Below are 27986 nucleotides of genomic sequence, written 5' to 3'. Positions count from 1 at the left end.
ACAAAGCAAACTAAATCGATATTGAAAAATAAACAATTTTCAAAAGGAAATATTTTATTTAGAACAACTGTTCTGCTTTCAATAAACAAATATTTTTTGCTGTTAAGCAAATAATTTATCATGTCTGAGATAAACCGCCAAATATTTCTTCTAGGAAAGGCTTCCATCCCCACCCTTAGCCAACTTTCCTTTCTTTTTGAACACTGTACATATTACTGCCTCTATTCTACTGATGTAATGTGCCTGGTGATAGCCCAAGTGTTGTGGGAAGAAGTAAAAGCAGTGTGACACTCATTCATCTCTTCCCTTTTTAGAACAACCACATTAGCCTTTTGTTGAGATGAAGAAACAAACTAGTCTGGATCAGTGAGTACATGGTAATGTAGAAAATAGTTTCCCTGGAGCATCACCCAGACTTCAAGTACATTTTATATGAAAAATATAATTTCCTTTTCTGTACCACTGAGATGTTGATGAATTTTACTTTGATGGCAACATATCCTATCCTACTTCTACTAAGAAAGTTCATTCTAGAAGAGTTTTCCCCTAATATTTAAATAACAATTTACAGTGGTTTGCCTAGTAATCATTCCTAAGGGTAAATTAAACTCTCCTTTGGTATCTTATGGGGCTTCCCAGATGTTGCAGTGGTAAAGAATCATTCTGACAATGCAGGAGTCATGGGTTTGATCCCCGGGTCTGGAAGATCCTCTGGAGGAAGAAATGGCAACCCACTCCAGTCTTGCCTGGAAAATTCATGAACAGAGGAGCCTGGTGGGCTACAGTCTATAGCGGCACAGAGTCAGACATGACGGAGAGCATAAATACTCGGTATCGTATAACATGTTTGATGGCTGCTGTCCTAAAAGCTTACACTGTTCTGGGGTAAAGAAGGACATGAAGAGGGTATTTAAAGTACTGGTAATTGTTTGTTTCATGATACAGGTCTTGTTACACATGTGAGTATAATTTGTGAGGATTCATCAGTGCTGATTATAAAAGGTATGCTTGCTTGAAATTTGCAATCTGTACACTTAAAATTTGTATACTAGTCTAAATATATTTTATTTGCTAAAAAGTTTACTAAAATAACTTTAAATAACATAATATTATATCACTGTTTTACTTATATATGCTTAAAAGCTTCTCCTTGAAAAAAAAATTTAATGTCTTTGAGGTCTGGAATATATTTTAAGTCCTGAGAGCCTGAATTTCACTTTATCCTTGCAGAGATGAATATTTTTAAAAAAATTTAAAATTTATTTATTTTTTTAATTGAAGGATAATTGCTTTACAGAATTTTGTTCCACTTACACCAATGGTCAGATCATCAAAACAGAAAAATCAATAAGGAAACACATCTTAAATGATACATTAGATAAGATGAATCTCATTGATATCTTCAGGACATTCCATCCACATGCAGAAGAATAATTTTTATTAGGGATATCGGAAGCAGAAAAATGGAGAATACCCCTGTGTCTGTGTCAACTGAAATAAAATCAACTCAAATTTTCTTTGTACTCCTTAAGGGAATTTAAATATTTCTTAAGATTTCTGCAAATTCTTGGGAATGGAAGTAGATATGAGCCATCTTTAGTTCTGGGCTTCTGGTTCTATACAATTTGCTTAAATTATAGTTCCTGTGACATACTTTATATGCCATCTCTCTTTCGGGATGAATTAACTGAGATATGAAACTCAGCCATTTGCTTAACTAAAAAGAACAAAATAACACTTCTAATTCTCAGAAGACATTTGATAAACTTGGCTGAAGATTGGATATAGCTAAATAAAGAAGGAGCACATATTAAATCTGCACACACTTAAAATTGGATATCAGTTAGTGTTTATTTTAAAAGAAATTTAGTATTCTTCTGGTTTTAATTCTGACTCATGAAGAGCTTGGAAATCTTCTTTCTTCAAAGAAAAAAAAAACTGAGTTAACTGAACATTAATTTTTCTTGGGTCTTTCAAGGAACATAAGTCTGATACATTTTTAGAGGCTGAATGTGAACTGGTTTGGAAGCTGCAGTCTTAGAGAGGCACAGCATTTTATGGACTTCACTTCCAGAGACTGTCCCTGCTGTGGTCTCATGGATCTGAGAAAGATCTCCTAGCTCTTGCACCTAAGAATTGATGCTTTTGAACTGTGGTGTTGGAGAAGAATCTTGAGAGTCCCTTGGACTGCAAGGAGATCCAACCAGTCCATTCTAAAGGAGATCAGTCCTGGGTGTTCTTTGGAAGGAATGATACTTAAGCTGAAACTCCAGTACTTTGGCCACCTCATGTGAAGAGTTGACTCATTGGAAAAGACTGATGCTGGGTGGGATTGTGGGCAGGAGGAAAAGGGGATGACAGAGGATGAGATGGCTGGATGGCATCATCGACTCGATGGACGTGAGTTTGAGTGAACTCTGGGAGATGGTGATGGACAGGGAGGCCTGGTGTGCTACAATTCATGGGGTTGCAAAGATTCAGACATGACTGAGTGACTGAACTGAACTGAACTGAACTGCAGACAGAAGGGATCAGTAACCAAAGTGAAGTATACTCAGAACATTCCTACAGCAAAGGCCTACTTCAGAGGTGAAAATATTTCTCCTTCTCTATCAAGAACTCCCACATTCAAAACTCACCCTGTCTCATATAAGGGGAAAAACAAAAAACAAGCTATGCCAATGGAGAAACACTTGTAAAGATCACAGCCTAGAGACAGGCCAACTAAGAGTTTCAGATTTAATCATGAGGTTATAGAATGTGTTTCCTCTCCAACACCTTACCACCTCAGCCAAAGGTCTGTAGCAAAACGTAAATTATACTTCAAAGAGCTGCAAGGCACAGCCTATGTCTAAAAAGGACTGTTTAGGAAAGTCTAAAATGCAGAGGGGATAAAAAACCCAAAGAACCTAAGGAACAGGAAGACTCTGGAATCTACAGTTACAGCAAAATTAAGTGGTCTAGACCAACCTCTAGCCAAGTAAGAGAGACCTCACAGTAAGAGACTGGTATTTCTCTCAGTTCCTATTACCTGATGCACTATATCAGGCATGATGGGATCAACAATAAATTACACCAAGGAAAGAATGTGAAATTGAAGACAGGTCAATAGAAACATTCCAGAGAAAAAGAACTTTTTAAAAATGAAATGGAATATTCAAACTGTGGAACAACTTCAAAAGACAAAAATGATTACAACATCACAAGGATAAGATAGAATAAAACAGTGGGTTGCCATTTCCTTCTCCAGGGGATCTTGCCAGCCCAAGGATTGAACCCGCATTTCTTACGCCTCCTCTCCTGCATTGGCAGACAGGTTCTTTACCACTAGGGAGGCCTCATTAATGGTTGAGAAAATAAGAAATCAATTATGGACTCCAAAACATCGTTACAGGAAGCTCAGGAAACATCATAATAGAGAAATACAAAGCGAAAGAAAAACAACAGAAATCTAAACCTAGTTTTATATTATTAATCATATTCAATTGTGGAAAACCTAAGATAGAGTAAAACAAAGTGAAAGCAGTCAGAGAAAAATAAGTACTTTACATAAGGAAAAAAATAAAAGTGATCATTGCATTAAAAAAAATCAAGTTAAAATAAAATGGAATTAAATATTTAAAGTGTGAAGAGGGCAAAAAAAAAAAAAAGCTCCAGTAATCTAGAATTTTATATTAAGTGAAATTATCCTTCAAAAGTGAGGGAGAAGTAGAAATTTTTGAAAATATAAACAGAGGAAATTCATCAGGGCTAGGCCTTTCTTCGGAGAAGGCAATGGCACCCCACTCCAATACTCTTGCCTAAAAAAATCTTATGGATGGAGGAGCCTGGTAGGCTGCAGTCCATGGGGTCGCTAAGAGTCGGACACGACTGAGCGACTTCACTTTCACTTTTCACTTTCATGCATTGGAGGAGGAAATGGCAACCCACTCCAGTGTTCTTGCCTGGAGAATCTCAGGGACGGGGGAGCCTGGTGGGCTTCCGTCTATGGAGTCGCACAGAGTTGGACAGGACTGAAGCGACTTAGCAGAAGCAGCAGCAGCAGCAGGCCTTTCTTATGGGAATTATTAAAAGATTTTCTCAGGCAGAAGAACAATGACTTAAGATCAAAGTTCAAGTCTAAAAAAGAAAGGAAGAATATTAGAGATATAATAATGAAATAAAATAAAATATTTTATTTTTTTTACTAATTGATATGAAAGATACTGTTTAAACAAAAATAGTATTATTTTCAGACAATGGAATATTATAGTAAGCATAGATCAAATATATCAGATCACCATAGCCTATGCATGACAGCAATGTCTTAAGGGAAGGGAAAAATTGGGAATATTTTGTTATAAAGTACCTGTACTATGTATAAAGTGATATAGAGTTACTTGAAGTTAGAATATTTGAAAACTATATTTTAAAAGAAGACTAGTGTAAGCCCAAAGCAATAGAAGAAAATAAATAATAAACAATAGAGCAGAAATTGGTATAGCAAAAAACAGAAAAACAATAGGGAAAATAATTAGAATCAGAGGCTGGTTCTTTGAAAAGATAAATAAAATTGATGATTCTCTATTCAGGATAACCAAGAAAGAAGAGAAAAGATTACATTTACCAATATCAGAAATGTAAGCAGGTAGTTACTATTAACTCTCTGGACATTAAAAGTATTATAAAGTACTTTCATAAATAAATTTATGACCTTAAGTTTAATAATTTTAATAAAATGGACAAATTTCTTGACAGTCAAACACTATCAAACTCATTCAAGAAGAAACAGGTACAAAAAAAAGGAGAAACAGGTAATCTGAAAAGGTCTATATCTATTAAATGAGTTGAAGTAATAAATGTGAATCCTGCTATACACAGAAGTGATAACTATTCTGCACAAATATTTCCACCAAATGAAAGCAGGAGGGCATTTGTAAACTCGTTCTATGATATCAGAATTATGCTTATAACAAAACTAGATTTCAAGAAATTAATTCTGAAACTAATATCTCTCATGAACATAGGTGTAAAAATACTCAACAGAATATTAGCAAATCAAATCATACAATGGTTAGCAAAAGTTATACACTAAGAGGGATTGATCTCAGGTAAACAAAGCTAATAGATTGAACATTCAAACCTCAGTCAGTGTTCTCTACTACATAAAGAGCCTAAAAAATAAACATTATAAGATCATGACAATTAATGCAGAGGAAATATCTGACAAAACCCAACACCATCTATAATAAAAATTCTATGGATTAGAAGCAGACCTTCTCAACTTGGAAAAGAACAGGAACCAAGATAGCTATCACTAACTTCATACTTAATGATGAGAGATTGAACATTTTCGCTTTTGATTGAGAACAAGCAAGGGTGTCCCTCTTTGTATTCATTCAGTTTTGTGTTAGAAATAATAACAAGTGCAATGAAAAAAGGAAATAGAAGCTAAACAGATTGGAAAGGAAAATAGAATTATCTTCATTACATGAGACTTGCTTTTCTAGGTAGAAAGGTCTAAAGAATTGCCCAGAAATGAAAGCAAAGCAAAACAAAACCTCTGTACCTAATAAGTGAGTAAAGCAAGGTCATAGGATATAAGGTTAGTGCATAAAGTCAATTGCTTTCTTGTAGTTAGGAAATAAACAAATGGTATTTGGACTTTAAAAAATGATGCTTAAGATAGATTTTAAAAAAAATCAAAGATGTACTTAGGTATAAATCTAACAAATTATGGGTAGGATTTTTACGTGGAAGCTACAAAATGCTGATGAAAGAAAGAAAGGAATATCTAAATTAAGGCTAAGATGCTGTGTTCATGGACTGGAAGACTAAATACTGTTAAGATGTCAATTTTGCACAAATTTGTATATAGATCAATGCAATCTCATTACAAATCCCAGTGACCTCTCTTATTGATATTGACTTGATTCTAAAGTTTACATGGAATGGTACAAACATAGAATAGCATACGTGGTACTGGAGAAGAAAAGACTTCCATCTACCTGATATTAAGGCTTATTATAAACCTACAGTAAACCTTCATTAAATACCCTTTGCTTCTTTGTCAAAGATGAATCAACCTTATTATTATATGTCTTTTTTTCTGTTCTCTATTTTTTCCATTAATCTGTGTATCTATTTTTTAATCAGTATCACACTATCTTAATTACTGTAGTTTTACTCAGCTATTAAAAAAAAAAAAAGATTTAAATTCTGCCATTTGCAGCAACATGGATGAACTCAGAGAATGTTCAGTTCAGTTGCTCAGTCACGTCCGAATCTTTGCAACCCCATGGACTGCAGGACGCCAGGCTTCCCTGTCCATCACCAACTCCCAAAGCTTGCTCTAACTCATGTCCATCGAGTTGGTGATGCCATCCAACCACCTCATCCTCTGTCATCCCCTTCTCCTCCTGCCTTCAGTTTTTCCCAGCATCAGAGTCTTTTCCAGTGAGTCAGTTCTTCGCATTAGGTGGCTTATGCTTAGTGAAATGAGTCAGAGAAAGACGAATACAGTATATCACTTGCATGTGGAATCTAAAAAATAATACCCCCAAATGTATATAGAACACCTAAAAATACTTACAGGAAACAAGCTAGTGGATACCACAAATGGAAGGGGGACGGGAAATTAGAAATAGGAAATTAAGAGATACAAACTACTATGTATAAAAAAACAGATAAGCATCAAGGATCTATTGTATAGCACAGGGAGCTATAGCCCTTATCTTGTAATAAATTTTAAAGGAATATTATCTATAAAAAGGCAGATTCTTTACCAGCTGAGCCACAATGGAAGCTCATCTATAAAAAGAGTAAACCACTATGCTGTATATCTGAAACTAATATAATGCTGCAAATCAATTATACTTCAATAAAAAATACATTAATTAATAAAGCAACACATGATATACTTGGCAAAAACCAAAATGAGCAAAAACTCATAGAACTTTGTAATATAGCTGTTTCTTACTAATTCTATGAGACTTTATATACTGTACATTCACAGGCACATACATGTTCATAATTATTATATGTCCTAAAAGGAACATAATAGAATAGAAATATCAGTAATCATAATAAGTGCAAACACATCAACTTGCAAAGGGTGTAAAGTCTAAAATTGGATGTTAAAAGTATCCAGCAGGTCCTAATCTAAAAGGCACAAATGAAATATAATTATATTAAAAAATTTAAAAAGTTGTTCCAAGTACTTAGTAACCAAAAGAAATCTTGCAAAGCAAAAATAATATCATGTACTTTACGTAATAGGCAGTAATAGGGCTAAGGCTAATAAAGATTCCTATAGAATGATAAAAGAGATATTCTGAACTATTTTGACCAGTCTAGTTTTTACTTGGTTTTTGTGTCCTTCAAAATTCATATGTTGAAAACCTAATCCCAATGGAGGTTGAGCCGTTGGGAGGTAGTTACATCATAAGAGAGGAAACATCATAAATGGAACAAGTGACCATATAAGAGGCCAGAGAGCTGGGGAGCTCAATTTTTACCGTATGAACATATAGCCAGAAGACACCCTTCCCTGCAAATCAGGAAGAAAGCACTCACCAAGAACACAGCTATGCTGACATCCTGAGCTTGGATTTCCAGACTCCAGCGCTGTGAGAAATAAATGCTTGTTGTCTAAGCCACCAGTTTATGGTAACTTGTTACGGCAGTATGAGCTAAGAAAAATAATATACTAATTACAATACAAAGAAAGCTATAAAGTACCTGTGAATAAACCTTTCAAACGATGCATGAGATTTAATGAAGTAACTCATTACATTTTATTGGCTAACAGGCACCAAAGAAGAAATACATATAAAAGAAAAGCTTTTCCACATATATAAGTTATATACTTGGCTTATGGACGGGTAAAACTAAATATAGCAAAGATGTTCTTTTCCCCCAATATAACTCAAAGTTTAAATGAAATTCCAATTTTGCGCCATGATATGTTACATGCTAAGCTAAGCCAAAAATTCATATAAAGAATTAAAGGGCTCAAAATAGAATATTTGAAGTAGTAGGAGGAGACAGGATATTAAAATCCATTATAAAATTGCACTGACTATAAAAATACTATAAAAGTATACAAAGTAAAACAGCTATTTTTATAGAACAGTGTGTGTGTGTGCGTGTGTGTGTGTGTGTTTATGATGTACTATTTAAGCAATGCCACTGGAGGAAAAAAAGCTATTCACATCAAAAGAGTGATAAATGTAGATTTGTACCTCACACCATAACTTAAGATATACTCTGGTGTATTAAATATTGTATTAGTTATCTATAGCTGCTGTAACAAAGTGCCACAACTGGGTGGCTTAAAACAGAAATTTATTATCTCACAGTTCTGGAGTCCAGAAATCAAAAATCAAAATGTTAGCAGGATCATGCTCCCTCTGAGGCCCTGGGTAGAATGCTTCCTTGTTTCCTTCTAGTTTCTGGTGAAACTGTGTGTTAGTCACTCAGTCCTGTCTGATTCTCTGTGACCCCATGGACTGTAGCCTGCCAGGTTCCTCTGTCCCTGGGATTTCCCAGGCAAGAATACTGAAGTAGGTTGCTGTTTCCTTCTCCAGGGGATCTTCCCAACCTAGGAATTGAACCCAGGTCTCCTGCATTGCAGGCAGATTCTTTACCATCTGAGCCATCAGGAAAGCCCTGATTTCTGGTGGTTACCATCAGTCATTGGCATTTCTTGGCTGGCAACTGAATCACTCTAATCTCTGTCTCTTGTCATATGCCATTGTTCTGTCTCTGTCTTAGTATGCAAATTTCCTGCTTATGACACTAGGCATTTTGAATGAAAACCCTGCTCTAGTAAGGCCTAATTTTAACTTAACTAATTGCATCTACAATGAGCCTATTTCTAAATAAGGTCACATGCTCAGGTGAGTTAATAAGACTTTAGGATATCTTTTTGAGGCACACAACTCAACCTGTAACAGTCCACTTATGCCTCCAGTAATGCATTGTCTTCCCATATGCAAAATACATCCACGCCATATGAATATCTCTCAGTGTTAAGCATTCCAATATCAACTCTAAGTGCAAAATTTCATCTAAATATCATGAATCTAAAGTCCCAAGTCTCATAATCAAAATCATTTAAATGAATTATGGGTGATCAGGGTATGATTAATCCTAGAGCAAAATTCCCCTCTATCTGTGAACCTCTGACTAAACAAGTAGTCAATTTCCAAAATACAGTGGTGGAAACATATAACACAGATACCTACACTGCAAAATGAAGAAACTTTTGAAAGGAATAAAGAGATTACAGATGTGAACAGGTCCAAATTACACTAGATCTCAAGACCTGTGGTGCAAATTACACTAGATCTCAATGCAAATTACACTAGCTCTCAAGACCTGTGGTGCCATACCTTGTCGTCTGGGCCCACTGGGGCAACCCTGCCCCTCCCAGGCCTGTGCCTTCTGTGGGGGTAGGAGCCCTGCCTGCCTCTGCATTCTGGTCTTCCATCTCATTGTTCTTCCCTCATTCCTTCTCACCTCTCTCCCTTTCAGACCATGAAGGCACTGTTTCTATTAGTAAAACATTTTCCAAACCCTTGGTCTTCCATGCAATACTCAGGGATCCAAGGCATCAAACAAGAACTGTCCTCTTCAAATATTTCCTGGACAATCTCATCTTTTTTCCTGGCTTATGCAAAGATGATTGATTAGATTCATAAATTACCTGCCTAACCTCTTCAGTAAGTGACTGTCCAGCTCTCCCCTGGTTTTATTCAAATAGGTTGTGAATTTTTAAATCATCAAGTGCTGGTTACTTTTTGCTTAAAACTTCATCTTTCAATTTATTTTTCCTCTTGAGTTTTACAAAAAACAGCAAAGAAAAATATTTGCACTTTCAGAAACACTTTGCTGGGACATTTCCTCAGTTAAATATTCAAGTTGATCACTAACAAATTCCACTTGCCACAAAAACTACATATACAATTCAACCAAGACCTGTCAGTCTATGATAAGGATTGCCTCTCCTTCAGTTTCCAATAACATGTTCTTAAATTCTATTCGAGACCGTACCTGAAACATCTTTAACATTCACATTTCTGGTAACATTCTATTCATGATGATACATGTGTTCTATAAGACAACAGAAGCTTTCTCTGCAGCTCTTCTCACTTTTTTTTTTGGAGCCCTTAGCTGAAGTGCCTTTAAAGTCCTTATTTCTGTCAATACCTTTGAGGCCATCTACATTTGCCTATCGTCTACCTCAAAATTCTTCTATGCTCTACTCATTATCCAATTCTAAAGCTACTCTCATAGTTTTAGGTAGTTTTAACAGTAGCCCACTTTCCAGTACCAAAATTTGTATTAGTTTCCTAGGGCTTCCATAACAAATGACTACAACTGGATGGCTTAAAAGAGAACTTTATTCTCTTACAATTCTGGAGGTTAGGATTTCAGAATCAGGATGCCAACAAGACCATGAGTCCTCTGAAATTCTGAATAGAACTCTACCTTGCTTTTTCATAGCTTCTTGTGATGACCTTCAATCTTTGGCATTCTTTTGCTCACAGCTGCATCCTTATATTGGCATCTCTGTCTCTGTGTTCAAATCTCTATATTCTTATAAGGACACCAGTCATACTGGATAAAGAGTCTATCCTATTCTAGTATGATTTCACTTTAAGTTAACTAATTCCATCTGTGATAATCCTGTTTCCAAATTAAATCACATGTAAGTTAGGAGTTCAGTCTATTTTTTAGAGAGACACAATTCAACTCATAACAAATATGTATATTTGTAAAGCAAGACTACAAAAATAACTTGGAAGAAAATATAGAAATGCTTTTGAGCATTGTGGTGCATTAAGATTTTTTAAAAGACCAAAATTGAAAACTAATAAATTCGACTACACTGCAATTATATACTTCTGCATGTGGAAATGATTAATTAGCCATGTGACAGTGAAATCTTCATACTTAGGAAAATATTTAGAACTCATACTGCCAAGAAAGGAATAGAAATTTGATTGTGTAAAAATATAAAAAATTCCTACATATTGATAATTAATTGTTAAAGATAAAATGCACAAATAGGAGGAGTGAATTCATAGTAGGTTCTGAAAACCAGTAGAAATCTGGAAATTCATTTTTAATAGGTCCTAATTAACCACTCATTAGACTGGCAAAAAAAAAAACAAAAACAAAAACAAAATTTAACACAATATATTGTTGGTATGGATGTGAGAGACAGGAAATTATCAGTACTGCTAAGAGGAGTATAAATGGTTACGTCACCTTGAAACAATTTAAGAGTACCTAATAAACTTTTCTTATAACTATCTCATCATTTGATTTACTACATCAGCTAGCTGTTACCATCATATCATGATGATAAGCCACTGTTTAAAAACCACTATGTAATAAACCACTCGAAAACTCATTGATTCAAAGCCCCAGTGTTTTTATTCTCTTGGGTCTGTGGGTCAGCTAAGACATGCTTTTTAAAGGTGTTTAGTAGAGCACAAGTGATGGAGAAGGCAATGGCACCCCACTCCAGTACTCTTGCCTGGAAAGCCCATGGATGGAGGAGCCTGGTGGGCTGCAGTCCATGGGGTCGCTAAGAGTCGGACACGACTGAGCGACTTCACTTTTACTTTTTACTTTCATGCATTGGAGAAGGAAACGGCAACCCACTCCAGTGTTCTTGTCTGGAGAATCCCAGGGACGGGGGAGCCTGGTGGGCTGCCATCTATGGGGTCGCACAGAGTTGGACACAACTGAAATGACTTAGTAGCAGCAGCAGCAACTTAAGGTTTTGGCTTAGAATCAATACATTATCATTTCCATCCACGTGCTATTGACCATAGCCAATCCCAAAGTCAAAGGGAAAAGTGCTCTTTGACTTGTTATGGAGGCAACAAACATATATCAAGGGGTATGGAAACAGGGATGAGTGAACAATGTTAGCCAATAACTCTATTAAATGTGCTTTCTTGGTCACATTTATTCACAAGCTTATTACATGTAAAACATTCCACACTCATCCCAATACCCCAATCTAATCACAGCAGGAAGCCTGAAACCTAAAATCTTGAGATCTATATCAGTATCAATGTTGGATTATTCTTCATGACCCAAAGATTTATGAATAAGAAAGAAAACATCCCCTCAACATACAATGGTTAGACAAGAAAAGGATATTGTCAATAGAAAATGTGTATTTAGATAATTTGAGACGCAAAAGACGCACTCCTTCATTTTCTCATAACCATTCTATAATCCACCTGGATAAATGATGCCAGATCTCCGTAACTGTTGGGTAAGATATACATTTTATTAGGCACTGATTCTGCTCCCCATGACTGCTTTGCCATTCTAATGTTCTCTAAGACTCTTGTATTTGCCCTAGGGACATCCTTACTTTTCCTTCATTGTCTTTGGCCATTTCTAGAAAGATTTGTAAAACATGTTTTTTTTTTTTTTTTGAGATGAAAAATGTTGCCCATCCTTCTTTATACTTCTTTATAGCTGTAGAATGTTGGGGACCAAGAGAACTTTTCTAATTTTGAACTATGTCAGTTAAGGCTTGCTGTAACTTAAAAAATGTATTTCTCTTAAAAATTTCTTGGATTTTCTGTGTATTTGATTCCAGTCAATTCTCTGCCACATTCTATCCCCATAATTCTTTTGGAGACATCAATTTCCTTATAAACATGATTAGCAGTCTTTAAGTATATATTTCTTCAGCAAAACCATGAAGTTATGCCTGTTATAAGTTCTTTCACCCAAATGAAAAGATCTCCTAGTTTTTCAGGTATCTTATAAAAGTGACTCCCCTTCTTTTGATTTTTTTTCTTTGACCACAGGTTGTATCTTAATTTGAGAATCTTTTATTGACAGGAGAGTTAAAGAACAAGATACTGCTTTTTTTTTTTTAATATCCAAAGTTTTGGGCTCTCTATATTACCTCTAAATTATGCCTGAAATCTGTCCAGTTGTTTGTGAGTTTATCCATTTCTTTGTTAGCTTATATGAAGCAACAATCTCAAACTTTAAGCATTTGCCTAGAAGCTATCTTGGCACAAGCTCATTGAATACATTTTCTTTTTATTAAATAAACATATGATAGTTTTACCAAATGTTCCACCACCACATAACATTGATTATAGTAATAAATTGAAGATAATATGAAAGTATGACACACTTAAAAATATTTGATAAAATGTCATATCCATTCCTGAATAAAATAATTAACAGAATAGCATAAAAGGAAACACAAACACATACACACTTTATGTGTTGATTTACACTGACTCTATCTTGCAGCAACAAAAATTATGGTACCATTCTGCAGCATTCTTCCAAATTGTGCTATCATCAAAAATGTCAATGCCAGAAAATAGATTTTTAAAAAATATTAAGCTAGACAATATCATGAGATTTGATCTATAGAAATATTCCCAAGTTTTAAAGATGAAAAACAGAATATACTTGAACAATTTTAAGCAACTCTATTTGGGCATATACAAAGAAATATGAAATGTTGGTATGAAGATTTAAAATGCTGTGTTTTACATTTGTATCCTTTCTTTGTGTGTGAATTTGGCAAAAATCTAATTGTAAACTTTAGTAATAATTGTACGGAATCTATGGGAATATAAATGTCATACATGTATTTTTAACAGTTAGGCTCTGAAACAAATGTGTTTTGAATGGTATACTGCACAGAGCACTTGTAAATAGCTAAATGTCACTAGGCATAACCAATAGAAGAATTTCTCTTTCATAAACATTGAAAGAAACAACATCTTCAAAACAAAGAATTTATTTATATGTGATTTAATGAGCAGTTCAACCAAATTAAAATGCATACATTACATATAAGTTTAGGTCATACTGTGAAATTAGTTTACTTAAAAACCTCTTTTGAACATTTGCTTAACATAGTAACTAATAATTCAAAACAATTACTGAAAGTTATAGGTACGTGGATAAGAATAAAAGTTAAAACATTTTCAAAAAATCAAATTGTCTTTTTTTTTAATTGTGGTTATCATCTTTTTAACCTCTTTTTCTGGGCATCTCTTTTACTATACTGAATAAAATTATAAAGTACTTTGAAAGTGGATACAATAAAAATGTATAAACTTTCACATCATTTACACTTTTTTGCATACTTGCTATGTTTACCTTGCTTAACAGCAGAGGAGCCACCGTCTCCTAGTCTCAGCTAACTTCCTGTTAAGCTTTGCCGATAGAGGGCTCTGGAAGGCAGTTAGAAGACAGGAAAAAGGGGGAAAAAAAAAAAAGATTTTAATTCCAAATGAATTTGCTTGTGGTTCTATCAGCAAAGCCACACAACGGCTCTTCAGATGGAGGTGGCAGTTGTTTCCAGTTTTCAGCTTTTGTCTGCTTTTGCAGCATTCGCAGGAATGAGACCCATCATTCTCTTCCTCCAAATTCAATGATATGAAATCAACCCAATTAGAAAAGTAAAGAAAAAGATCTGAACACCTACCTGATGTAGTTATGCAAACTATAAATATGCAAGTGAAAAAGTTTTCAATATCATATATCATTAGAAAATGACAAATTAAAACAACAATGAGAAACTCGTGTATACCTATTCAGTTCAGTCGCTCAGTTGTGTCCAACTCTTTGCCACCACATGGACTGCAGCATGCCAGGCCTCCCTGTCCATCATCAACTCCCAGAGTTTACTCAAACTCATGTTCATTGAGTTGGTGATGCCATCCAAGCATCTCATCCTCTGTCATCCCCTTCTTCTCCTACCTTCAATCTTTCCCAGAATCAGGGTCTTTTCAAATGAGTCAGCTCTTCTCATCAGGTGGTCAAAGTATTGGAGTTTCAGCTTCAACATCAGTCCTTCCAGTGAAAATTCAGGACTGATTTCCTTTAGGATGGACTGGTTGGATCTCCTTGCAGTCCAAGGGACTCTCAAGAGTCTTCTCCAGAACCACAGTTCAGAAGTATCAATTCTTTGGCACTCAGCTTTCTTTATTTATTAGAAAGAGTAAAAATCGAAAACACTAATGACAGCAAATGCTGACTGCATGTTCCAAAGATGTAGAGCAATGGGAACTTTTTGTCCTCGCTAGTGGAAATACTGGGGAAGGAAATGGCAATCTATTCCAGTGTTCTTGCCTGGAGAATCCCAGGGACGGGGGGCCTGGTGGGCTGCCGTCTATGGGGTCAAACAGAGTCGGACACGACTGAAGCGACTTAGCAGCAGCAGTGGAAATACAAATAATATAACCACTTTGGAAGGCATTTTAGAAGATTCTTAGAAAGCCAAACATTGGCTTAACATATGATCCAGCCATTATACTTCAATATATTTATACAAATGAATTGAAAACTTATGTCTACACAAAAACCTGCATGGGGATGTTTACAGCAGCTTTATTCATAATTGCCTCAAATTGAAAGAAACCAAGATATCCTTCAATAGGCAAGCATATAAACAAACATCTCTACATTCCTATCAGAGCCACAAAGAGACAGGAAAATATCTAAATGCATATGGCTTAATGAAAAGAGCCAGTTTAAAAAGACCGTCTATTGAAGGATTCTAACTATATGACCATTCTGAAAATATAAAAATTTTAGAGATTACTGGAAATATCAGCAGCTACCAGAGATTTTGGAGTAGAGATGGTAAGATGAATGAATTGAACTTGCATATTTAACACTTTATTCTCACTGGTTTAGATAATATACCTTTTTAACTGATTGCATCATGTCTTCAAATGTCTACTTTGGGGTTTCCCAGGCAGCTCAGTGGTAAAGAATTCACCTGCCGTGGAGGAGACATACTGACTTCAATATTCTTGCCTGGAAAAATCTCATGTACAGAGGAATCTGGCAGGATAAAGTCCATGGGGCTTCAAAGAGTCAGACATGACTGAGCACACAAGCATCTAATGTCTGCTTTATCTTTTATTCAAATCAATATTGTACAGGATGGGCAATAATCTGAACACAGTTTTGAAAGGGTAGCTCTTAACTGGCTCTTGATTTGTCCTATTCCGTGACACAAAAAGCTACTTGCTTTCTTTATTAATTAAAAAAAAAAAAAAAACGTTTATTTTAACTATGTTGTGACAACTGAACAGCATGGAAAAGATTATTTTAGACTATAAGCTTTGCTTTGTTTATAATTAATCCTAAATTTCTTAAACCGCCTACTCTCAGTTTAACTTAAATGTGGGTATTTTCAGTTCAGTTCAGTTCAGTTGCTCAGTCGTGTGCGACTCTTTGCAACCCCATGAATTGCAGCACGCCAGGCCTGTGGGTATTTTAGTGTAAGTTAATTTTTTTTTTTTATAGTCTGCACTAGGGGACTTAAAAACAATCTCCTGTTTGTGTGTTACATGAATAAAAGTATCACTTTAAGTGAAAAAGAATAAAGATGCAATGACATATAAAATCAGCTGATTTCCATAAAGATTTATTTAATTTATTAAAGTATATGATGAAAAAAACACAGAATATACTAATACAGCATAAGTGTACATTCAATTCAGTTCAGTCACTCAGTCGTGTCCGACTCTTTGTGACCTCATGAACTGCAGCATGCCGGGCCTCCCTGTCCATCACCAACTCCTGGAGTCCGCCCAAACCCATGTCCATTGAGTCAATGATGCCATCCAACAATCTCATCCTCTGTCATCCCCTTCTCCTCCTGCCCTCAATCTTTCCCAGCATCAGGGTCTTTTCCAATGAGTCAACTCTTTGCATCAGGTGGCCAAAGTATTAGAGTTTCAGCTTCAGCATCAGTCCTTCCAATGAACACCGAGGACTGATCTCCTTTAGGATGGACTGGTTGGAACTCCTTGCAGTCCAAGGGACTCTCAAGAGTCTTCTCCAACACCACAGTTCAAAAGCATCAATTCTTCTGCACTCAGCTTTCTTTATAGTCCAAGTATCACATCCATACACGACCACTGGAAAAACCATAACCTTGACTAGAGGTACCTTTGTTGACAAAGTAATGTCTCTGCTTTTCAATATGCTGTCTAGGTTGGTCATAACTTTCCTTCCAAGGAATAAGTGTCTTTTAATTTTATAGCTTTTAATTTCATATGCAAGTGTACATTGCATAAATATATAAAGGATCTCATTGATATCTTGTAAATTTGTTGAACAATACTGCTTATTATATTTTACTGACTTCTTTCAAAAACTTAGATTTACAGTTGTCAGAGAAATTATAAGTAGAAAAGTAATACCTCTGAAGATTCATATTATGTAAGGATATATATCCCTATATAAGTGGTTTTATACCACATTAAACAAAATTTCTGGTTTAAATTCATCAAAATCACCTCAAATAAAAATTGAAATAATGCTATATGTATGTTATTTCTACCTTTAAACTTTATCTCTAAAGCCTTTAGTGCCGAGGTCCAGCCCCGGCTGATTCAGGGTATTCGAAGGAGAGACGGCTTCGGCGACCTATTTATTTATTTATCAAAGATATAAAGAATAATAGAATGAGGATAGCTCAGTAGGAAAATTCAGTGGAGAAAAGAAGCTGAGTAGCTTGGTTTATGCAGAAAATCAATATAACCTGTGACACCAGGTTAGCTCTGACCACGGAGGCCGCAGGCACCCTCTCGAATAGCGGAAGGTGCCCCACCTTAGACACCTTCTCTAGTGGGTCTTAGAAGCCCAGGCAAATAAATGGTTCGCAAAGGATATCCCCGCTCCAGATGGAGACTCAGCTGGAAGTTAAGGGGAAGAATGACATGGGGAGACCAAGCTTTGGTGAGTAAGGCCCGTAGCTTTATTTTCAACAGGGGCTTATATACCCTAAGTTACACATAGAGGATAATAGGGGATGCAAAGTCAGCAGTCTTTGATCCTTATCAAAAACCAGGGTTTCTTTCCTGCAAATTTATCATATACAAATGGTTTAGGTGATTTACATCATCTTCTGGCCAGAAGGCCTATTAACATTTTATGACTCTTGACAAAGACTTATCAACCGTAAGACTTATTTTCTCTAAAAGTAATTATTTTAAGGTTTGGCGTCATCTTCTGAAGGTGTTAGATAAAATTGCATTCCTATAGGGCGGATGTGTAATGGGTTTACAACAAAGGAAAGAATTTATTACCTTAAGGGTCTAAAGTTACTAACACCAAGGCCACTACTTATTTTTTCTACATACCAACTATATTAATTAATACACATTCAAGGATACAATTCAGAGGATGTGGAAACTTGGCAGCAAGCATTGGCTCATCAATGAAATCCTTTACTAGTTTATTCTGACAGTTTCTAACTCTCTGAGAGGCTCTAAGCTATTTGAATATCTTAAGCTTCCCATGCCTCTCGAGGCTGGGAGACTGTAAACAATCGTATGCATAGCTGTAGGAGTCTGGGTAAACTTGTCAGGCAAGTTAGAGAGCCATCTGAGGGGTTTGGATTTAAACACTCCTAATTGCCTAGGAACTTTTATTAATTGGAGCTGTAAGTTAACTCTTTGACAGAGAGAGCGAGATGGTAGTATGGGACAGCCCCCAGTAAAGTCAGAGGTGAGAGCACAAAGCAATAAAGTAGGCAGACTCTGGTTTTTGGGGGTAGATGCTCGAGAATATCCAGGGGGATTCCTGAGGCTTGATCCCGCCTTTGCGTATGCCAAGCCTCCTTCCTCATGACCTTTGTCATGAGTGGAATGCCTCACCGGCTCCTGGCACTGTAGAGAAGCCCTTGTGGAATGCTCCAATGGTTAATTAACATATGGCAAAGGAGGCAAGAATATACAATGGAGAAAAGACACTGTCTTCAATAAGTGGTGCTGGAAAAACTGGACAATTACATGTAAAAGAATGAAACTAGAATGCTCCCTAACACCACACACACAAAAATAACTCAAAATGTCTTAAAGACCTGAATGTAAAAGCTAGACTTTATAAAACTCTTAGAGGAAAACATAGGCAGAAGACTCTTTGCCATAAATCACAGCAAGATCTTTTTTGACCCATCTCCTAGAGTATTGAAAATAAAAATGAACAAATGTAACCTATTTAAATTTAAAAGTTTTGGACAGCAAAGGAAATCATAAGGTGAAAAGACAGCCCTTAGAATGAAAGTCAAATGGGCCATAGGGAGCAACATTATAAACAAAGCTAGTGGAGGTGATGGAATTCCAGTTGGGCTATTTCCAGTCCTAAAAGATGATGCTGTGAAAGTGCTGTGCTCAATATACCAACAAATTTGGAAAACTCAACAGTGGCCACAGGATTGGAAAAGGTCAGCTTTCATTCCAATCCCAAAGAAGAGCAATACCAGAGAATGTTCCAACTACCTCACAACTGCACTCACTTCACATGCTAGCAAAGTAATGCTCACAATTCTCCAAGCTAGGCTACAACAGTACGTGAACCGAGAACATCCAGATGTTCAGGCTGGATTTAGAAAAAGCAGAGGAACCAGAGATCAAATTGCCAACATCTGTTGGATCATAGAAAAACCTAGAGAGTTCCAGGAAATATTTATTTCTGCTTCATATACTACCCTAAAGCCTTTTACTATGTGGATCACAACAAACTGGAAAATTCTTAAAGAGATGGGAATACCAGGCCACCTTACCTGGCCTCCTGAGTAATCTGTATGAAAGTCAAGAAGCAACAGTTAGAACCAGAGATGGAACAACAGACTGGTTCTAAATTGGAGAAGGAGTACATCAAGACTATATACTATCACCCTGCTTATTTAACTTACATGCAGAGTACATCATGAGAAATGTTGGGTTGGATAAAGCACAAGCTGGAGCCCAAGAAAATAAAGTCTGTCGCTGCATACATGTTGAGGTTTGACAGTAAACAGCAAAATTCTGTAGAGCAATTATCCTTCAATAAAAAATAACTTTAATAAAAGGCAGAGACATTACTTTGCTAGCAAAGGTCCATCTAGTCAAAGCTATGGTTTTTCCAGTAGTCATGTGTGGATGTGAAAGTTGGACCATAAAGAAAGCTGAGTGCCAAAGAACTGGTGATTTGATCCATGGTGTTAGAGAAGACTCTTGAGAGTGCCTTGGATGCAAGGAGATCCAACCAGTCAATCCTAAAGGAAATCAATTCTGAATATTCATTGGAAGGACTGATGCTGAAGGTGAAGCTCCAAAACTTTAGCTGCCTGATGCGAAGAGCCAACTCATTAGAAAAGACTCTGATGCTGGGAAAGATTGAGGGCAGGAAGAAAAGGGGACGACAGAAGATGAGATGGTTGGATGGCATCATCAAGTTGATGGACAGGAGTTTGAACAAGCTATGGGAAATGGTGAAGAACTGGGAAGCCTGGTGTGCTGTAGTTCAGGGAGTCACAAAGAGTAGGATGTGACTGAGTGACTGAACAATAGCAACAAAAGAAGGGGAGAAAATATTTGCAACAAAGCAACTGATAAGGGATTAATCTCCTAAATACACAAACAGCTCATGCAGCTCAATATCAAAAAAATAAACAACCCAAATAATATTAGGTTCAAAATAATAATAGGTTAAAATGTAAACAGACATTTCTCCAAAGAACATATGCACATACCCAACAAACACATGAAAAGACACTCAACATCACTAATTATTAGAGAAATGCAAATCAAAACTCCAATGAGGTATCATCTCACACCAGTCAGAATTTTGTTTTCTGGTTTCTAAGTTGTGTCCAAATGTTTTGAAACCCCATAGACTGGAGCCTACCAGGCTCTTCTGTCCTTGGAATTTTCCAGCAAGTATCCTTGCAGTATCCAGTAAGAATACTGGAGTGAGTTGCCATTTGCTTCTCCAATCTGTCAGAATGGCCATCACCAAAAATCTCCAACCAAACATGCTGGTGATGGTGTGGATAAATGGAAAGCTACATACATTGTTGGTGGGAATGTAAATTGATATAGTCAGTATGGAGAACAGTATTGAGGTTTCTTAAAAAACTGAAAATAGAACTACCGCATGACCTGGACATATACTAAGAGAAAATGATAATTCAAAATGACACATGCACTCTAATATTCACCGAAGCACTATTTACAATAGCTAGCATATGGAAGCAATCTAAATATCCATCAATAGAGGAATGGATAAAGAAGATGTATCACATATATATGATGGAATATTACCCATCCATGAAAATGAATTAAATTGTGCCATTTGCAGAGACATAGGTGGACCTAGAGAATCTCATACAGAGTGAAGATGTCAGAAAGGGAAAGACAAAGATTTCATGTTAACATGTATGTGGACTTTAGAAAAATTGTATAGATAATCGTATTTGCAAAGTAGAAACAGAGATACAGATGTAGAACCAAGATGTAGATGGATACCAAGGGGGAAAGGCAAAGGGGGTGGGGGGATGAATTGGGAGACTGGCATTGACATATATACACTACTATGTATACAACTGGAGAAGGAAATGGCAACCCACTCCAGTATTCTTGCCTGGAGAATCCCATGGACAGAGGAGCCTGGTGGGCTACAGTCCACGGGGTCACAAAGAGTCAGACACGACTGAGTGACCTCACTGTATGTATACAACAGAGAACTAAGGAAAACCTACTGGATAGCACAGGGAACTCTACTTGGTTCTCTATGGAAACCTAAATGGGAAGGAAAAGAGGGGATATACATATCAGCTGAAACCGATACAACAGTCTAAAGCAACTATACTCAAAAAAAAAAAAAAAAAAAAAAAACTTTGGAAAAAACCAACTATTATTTGATGCTGAGATTTACAAACATTAACAATAAAATTATCTTTAGAATTTATATACAATATAAAGTTTCCTATAGCTTGGCTGCCAGTATGTACTCCCTCATGTAAATTCCTACACAAAATACATTAGTTCTGTTTCCCCAAGAAGTAGATAGCCAGATGGAATGAGACATGTAAAGATTTATCGAGGAAAACGACTGTGGAGAATAGGGAGGAAGTTGGATAAACTTCAGACCACAGTGCACATCTGCCTTATGAAGGAGAATGAGGAGGAAGAAGGATGAGTAAGAAAACTCTCACATGATAGTCCAGTTCTGAGAAAATTTTGTCCAGGGTAATGGTGAGTGCCTGAGTCAAATTCACCTGCCAGAGCAATCTGGTTTCTCACAGGAAATGTTCAGTGCCAGGATCCTGGTCTACTCAGTAATTAGCTGGGAGCAACTCTGCAGAAGGACAACTTTGTCATAGACGTGGAGCAGCAGTAGCTGGGACTGCTGGTCAACTACTGCTTCCCAAAGCAGGAGATCTGAGTGGCTCATTTCCACGGCTATTCCTCATCATGTATTACATAGGGGGATTTTCTTTCCTGGAGAGGAGGATCTCTCTGATTCCTCTGAAGTGATAGTTTAACTTCCTTTTCTTTGGTGAAGAACTTGAATAGTGTTTGTTGCTTCTTTATTTCACAGGTTGACATTTTTTTCATTATAAAGTACGGAACTTTTCATTATAAAGTATGGAAGAATTCCAATTATGTTTGGGTGCTTAAGATTTATCTCTATTATTTGTTTGAACTTTTGAGTGAACAATTTTATTCCTTTGTCCTCTGCTGATCCTTGTATTCCCATCTTCCTGGTAATCTGCTTAGCTCGAGTTCCCCTTTATTTTATCCTAATTACTATGACTACAATAATTGGGTAGAGAAAATTACTACAATGGTTAAGATCAGATGCCTTCTGTTTCTTTTGTGTTTAATAGATTATTTTATATAAGATATAACAATTATATAATTATATAAATATATATGATTATCATATAATAAATATAAATCATATAAATATATAAAATTATATGATTTTTATTTAATATAATTTATTATAATTATAGACAATTTTTACATCAAAACTAGGATGAAAACCTTAAAAAGTGGTTATATAACTGAATTATATACAACTTGCTTTCCTCCAGCTTCACTGGTGGATCAGACAGTAAAGAATCTTTCTGCAATGCAGGAGACCCAGGTTCAATTCCTGGGTTGGGAAGATTCCCTGGAGAAGAAAATGGCAATGCACTCTAGTATTCTTGGCAGGAAAATTCCATGGACAGAAGAACCTGGTTGGGCATGGGGTTGCAAAGAGTCAGACTGAAATGTGTGACTAACACTTTCACTTTTGTTTTCCTCCAACTGTGTCTAAAAATAAAATACATTTTCCAAGAGAAGTAATCCTTGTTATAACATAAAACTTGGTTGTATTGATATTTAAAGATCTCTGGATTTATAATGATGCATGCATTATAAAAATGCATGACTTTTATTGTTCATTGTTTTAATTGCCATAAGATTATGTCATGGCACATATCAAAAAAAAGAGTTACTGTTAATTTCTTATAAGCTTTAAACTGAAAAAAGAACCATATAACTCCTTTTCTATGAAATATGTTTTATCCAATTTGAAAATGTGGCTGAAGTATAATTTACTTACAGCTGGGTGATTTGTAGTTATTTATCAGTTGGGACCTTCTTCACATTTATTAAAGCAATATATTTAATAAATTCTCAACAAATTCTGCACTGGGAAGAATATGGATAATTTTCTATCCAGTGAAAATTAGGTATCTTCATCTTAGGAAACATTTTACCCAAAGCTAAAATATAATTTGGATTTTATACTTTTCTTAATTTTTCTTTATTATTTTAAGTATCTTATGCGAATCCTCATTGTAATTTTGTTCCAAGTTTGCCTGCTTTTAAACCAGTTAAGTCAGCAGTAATCAACTGTAATTTTTTTGTATTTTTATATGTATTAGTTGTGATGATATATGATCTAACTCCAAATCTGCTTTCCCTTTTACATAAAGTCATGTTTAAATTTAGCATAATAAAATTCAAATTTCCTTTATAATGAACAATAACTGAGTATAATTCAACTATTAAGATGTAGGGAAAGAAATGTATAAAATTCAGGATGATTTCATTAAAGTGCAACTTGTGTGTTTTTCTTTTCGATTGGCTAAAACATAGATGTGAGGCTGGAACATCCAACTTGAACTTGAGGCAATATGAGGTTTGCCCAGTGGAGCAAATAAAGTTATATCCTTTAGGGCTTTGTGGAACATAGCCTTTAATATCGGCTCTGAAGTTATCTTTTCTCTCAACAAATAGTAATGAATTGAAGCTAATATACTTTATTCTCCTATCTTCATTTTCATTTTGTATACCTATCTTAAATATGTCTATCAGAATAAATATTGATTAAAAGTACAGACTTGGAGCCAGACTTCTAAAATTAATTTCTGCTGTAACATGTAATAGCTATAAAAACTTGGGCAAGATATTATACCTACTGTGTCTCAGGTTTCTCATTGAAAAAATAAAATTAACACTAATAACCAACTCATTAAATTGGTGTAAATATTTAAAATATTGCTTTGCACATATTAGTTTCTTCTTTTTCTTTCTCCCCCATTCTCTTCTTTCTCTTCATTCTTATTCTTATTCAGCAGTTGTTTTCAAAATATATTGGTATACAAAATGATCAAATTTATAATATGAAGAGTATATAGATGACATAAATTTTGATAACTTCTATTAACTTCTTTGGGTATTTCTAGTTATTCATTTATTTAGTTATCCAAGAAATACTATTGAAAACTTAATGTGTAATACATTTATTAACAGAAAATTAAATTGGAAAAATAATTGTCTTGTACTACTTTCTTAGAGTTTTACAAAGAAAGTAAGAGCTTTTTCTGATTAATATGTTTTGCATTTTCTGCAATGAATAAATATATGTATGCATATATAGGTAACACAACATTAAAAGACTGTGCATGCATTTTAAATTGAATTTTTATTAAATTACATTAAAATTCACATGCGAAAATTGTTCTTAAATTGATTGTTTTTTGCTACCACACTCTTATGCCAGAAATAATCTAATTTAGCTCAGTTCAGTCACTCAGTCATGTCCAACTCTTTGCAACCCTGTGAAACTCAGCACACCAGGCAACCCTGTCCATCACCAACTCCCGGAGTCCACTCAAACCCATGTCCATTGAGTCAGTGATGCCATCCAACAATCTCATCCTTTGTCCTCCCCTTATTCTCCTGTCCTCAATCTTTCCCAGCATCAGGGTCTTTTCCAATGAGTCAACTCTTTGTATGAGGTGGCCAAATTATTGGAGTTTCAACTTCAACATCAGTCCTTCCAGTGAATACCCAGAACTGATCTCCTTTAGGATGGACTGATTGGATCTCCTTGCAGTCCAAGGGACTCTCAAGAGTCTTCTCCAACACCACAGTTCAAAAGCATCAATTCTTTGGTGCTCAGCTTTCTTCACAGTCCAACTCTCACATCCATACATGACCACTGGAAAAACCATAGCCTTGACTAGACGGACCTTTGTTGACAAAGTAATGTCTCTGCTTTTCAATATGCTGTCTAGGTTGGTCATACCTTTCCTTCTCAGGAGTAAATGTCTTTTAATTTCATGGCTACAATCACCATCTGCAGTGATTTTGGAGCCCAGAAAAATAAAGTCAGCCACTGTTTCCACTGTTTCCACATTTATTTGCTATGAAGTGATGGGACTGGTTGCCATGATCTTAGTTTTCGAATGTTGAGCTTTAAGCCAACTTTTTCACTCTCCTCTTTCACTTTCATCAAGAAGCTTTTTAGTTCCTCTTAAGTTTCTGCCATAAGGGTGGTGTCATCTGCATATCTGAGGTTATTGATATTTCTCCCGGAAATCTTGATTCAAGTCTGTGCTTCCTCCAGCCCAGTATTTCTCATGATGTACTCTGCATATAAGTTAAATAAGCAGGGTGACAATATACAGTCTTGATGTATTCCTTTTCCTATTTGGAACCAGTCTGTTGTTCCTTGTCTGATTCTAACTGTTGCTTCCTGACCTGCATATAGGTTTCTCAAGAGGCAGGTCAGGTGGCCTGGTATCCCATCTCTTTCAGAATTTTCCACAGTTTATTGTGATCCACACAGTCAAAGATTTGGCATAGTCAATAAAGCAGAAAGAGATGTTTTTCTGGAACTCTCTTGCTTTTTCGATGATCCAGTGTATGTTGGCAATATGATCTCTGGTTCCTCTGCCTTTTCTAAAACCAGCTTGAACATCTGGAATTTCACGGTTCATGTATTGCTGAAGCCTGGCTTGGAGAATTTGAGCATTACTTTACTAGCATGTGAGATGACTGCAATTGTGCGGTAGTCTGAGCATTCTTTGGCATTGACTTTCTTTGGGATTGGAATGAAAATTGACCTTTTCCAGTCCTGTGGCTACTGCTGAGTTTTCCAGATTTGCTGGCATATTGCGTACTGCACTTTCACAGGATCATCTTTCAGGATTTGAAATAGCTCAACTGGAATTCCATCACCTCCACTAGCTTTGTTCGTAGTGATGCTTTATAAGGCCCACTTGACTTCACGTTCCAGGATGTGTGGCTCTAAGGTGAGTGATCACACCACAGTGATTGTCTGGGTTGTGAAGATCTTTTTTATACAGTTCTTGTATTTTGCCACCTCTTCTTAATATCTCCTGCTTCTGTTAGGTCCCTACCATTTCTGTCCTTTATTGAGCCCATCTCTACATAAAATGTTCTCTTGGTATCTCTAATTTTCTTGACGAAACCTCTATTGTTTTCCTTTATTTCTTTGCAGTGATCACTGAGGAAGGCTTTCTTATCTCTCTTTGCTATTCTTTGGAACTCTGCATTTCCTTTTCTCCTTTGCTTTTCACTTCCCTTTTTTTCATAGCTATTTGTAAGGCCACTTCAGACAACCATTTGCTTTTTTGCATTTCTTTTTCTTGGGGATGGTCTTAATCCCTGTCTCCTGTACAATGTCACAAACCTCTGTCCATAGTTCATCAGGCACTCTGTCTAACATATTTAGTCCCTTAAATCTATTTTTCACTTCCACTGTATAGTCATAAGGGATTTGATGTAGGTCATACCTGAATGGTCTAGTGGTTTTCCCCACTTTCTTCAATTTAAATCTGAATTTGAAATAAGGCGGAGAAGGCAATGGCACCCCACTCCAGTACTCTTGCCTGGAAAATCCATGGATGGAGGATCCTGGTAGGCTGCAGTCCATGGAGTCGCTAGGAGTCAGACACGACTGAGCGACTTCATCTTCACTTTTCTCTTTTATGCACTGGAGAAGGAAATGGCAACCCACTCCAGTATTCGTGCCTGGAGAATCCCAGGGACAGCGGAGCCTGGTGGCCTGCCATCTATGGGGTCGCACAGAGTTGGACACGACTGAAGCGACTTAGCAGCAGTAGCAGCATTTGGAAATAAGGAGTTCATGATCTGAGCCACAGTCAGCTCCTAGTCTTGTTTTTGCTGACTGTATAGAGCTTCCCCATCTTTGGCTGCAGAGAATATAATCAATCTGATTTCCTTGCTGACCATCTGGTGATGTCCATGTGTAGAGTCTTCTCTTGTGTTGTTGGAAGAGGGTGTTTGCTATGACCAGTGCATTCTCTTGGCAGAACTCTATTAACCTTTGCCCTGCTTCATTCTGTACTCCAAGGCCAAATTTGCCTATTACTCCAGGTGTTTCTTGACTTCCTACTTTAGCATTCCAGTCCTCTATAATGAAAAGGACATCTTTTTGAGGGTGTTAGTTCTATAAGGGCTTGTAGGTCTTCATAGAACTATTCAACTTCAGCTTCTTCAGCGTTACTGGTCAGGGCATAGACTTGGATTATCATGATATTGAATGGTTTGTCTTGGAAATGAATTGGTTATATGTTAAACTTAAAAATAAAAGAGAAAGCTTTAGAAACTAAAGTGACAATAGTCTGCACTTTTAAAAATGTAGGGCTTCTGGTTTAACTTAATCATAGCCTATTTGGATGTCTTATTTATTTAAAATTCAGAAAACACAGCTGTTAGATATGTGTCTTCTTCACTCCATTCCTTAAGGACATACTGCTTATCACATGTCTCATCAAAATTACTCTGGTAAGCCATTATGAGATATATCCTCGTTTTTGTACTTTTAAGCGCATTTTATTTTTCTATCAGACCTTCAACAGGTAGACATATTTGTTT

This window comes from Bos indicus, chromosome 5, assembly GCF_029378745.1.
Source record: "Bos indicus isolate NIAB-ARS_2022 breed Sahiwal x Tharparkar chromosome 5, NIAB-ARS_B.indTharparkar_mat_pri_1.0, whole genome shotgun sequence".
NCBI lineage: Eukaryota > Metazoa > Chordata > Mammalia > Artiodactyla > Bovidae > Bos > Bos indicus.
The sequence above is the reverse complement of the archived record's forward strand: the minus strand, read 5'-3'. Positions refer to the sequence as shown.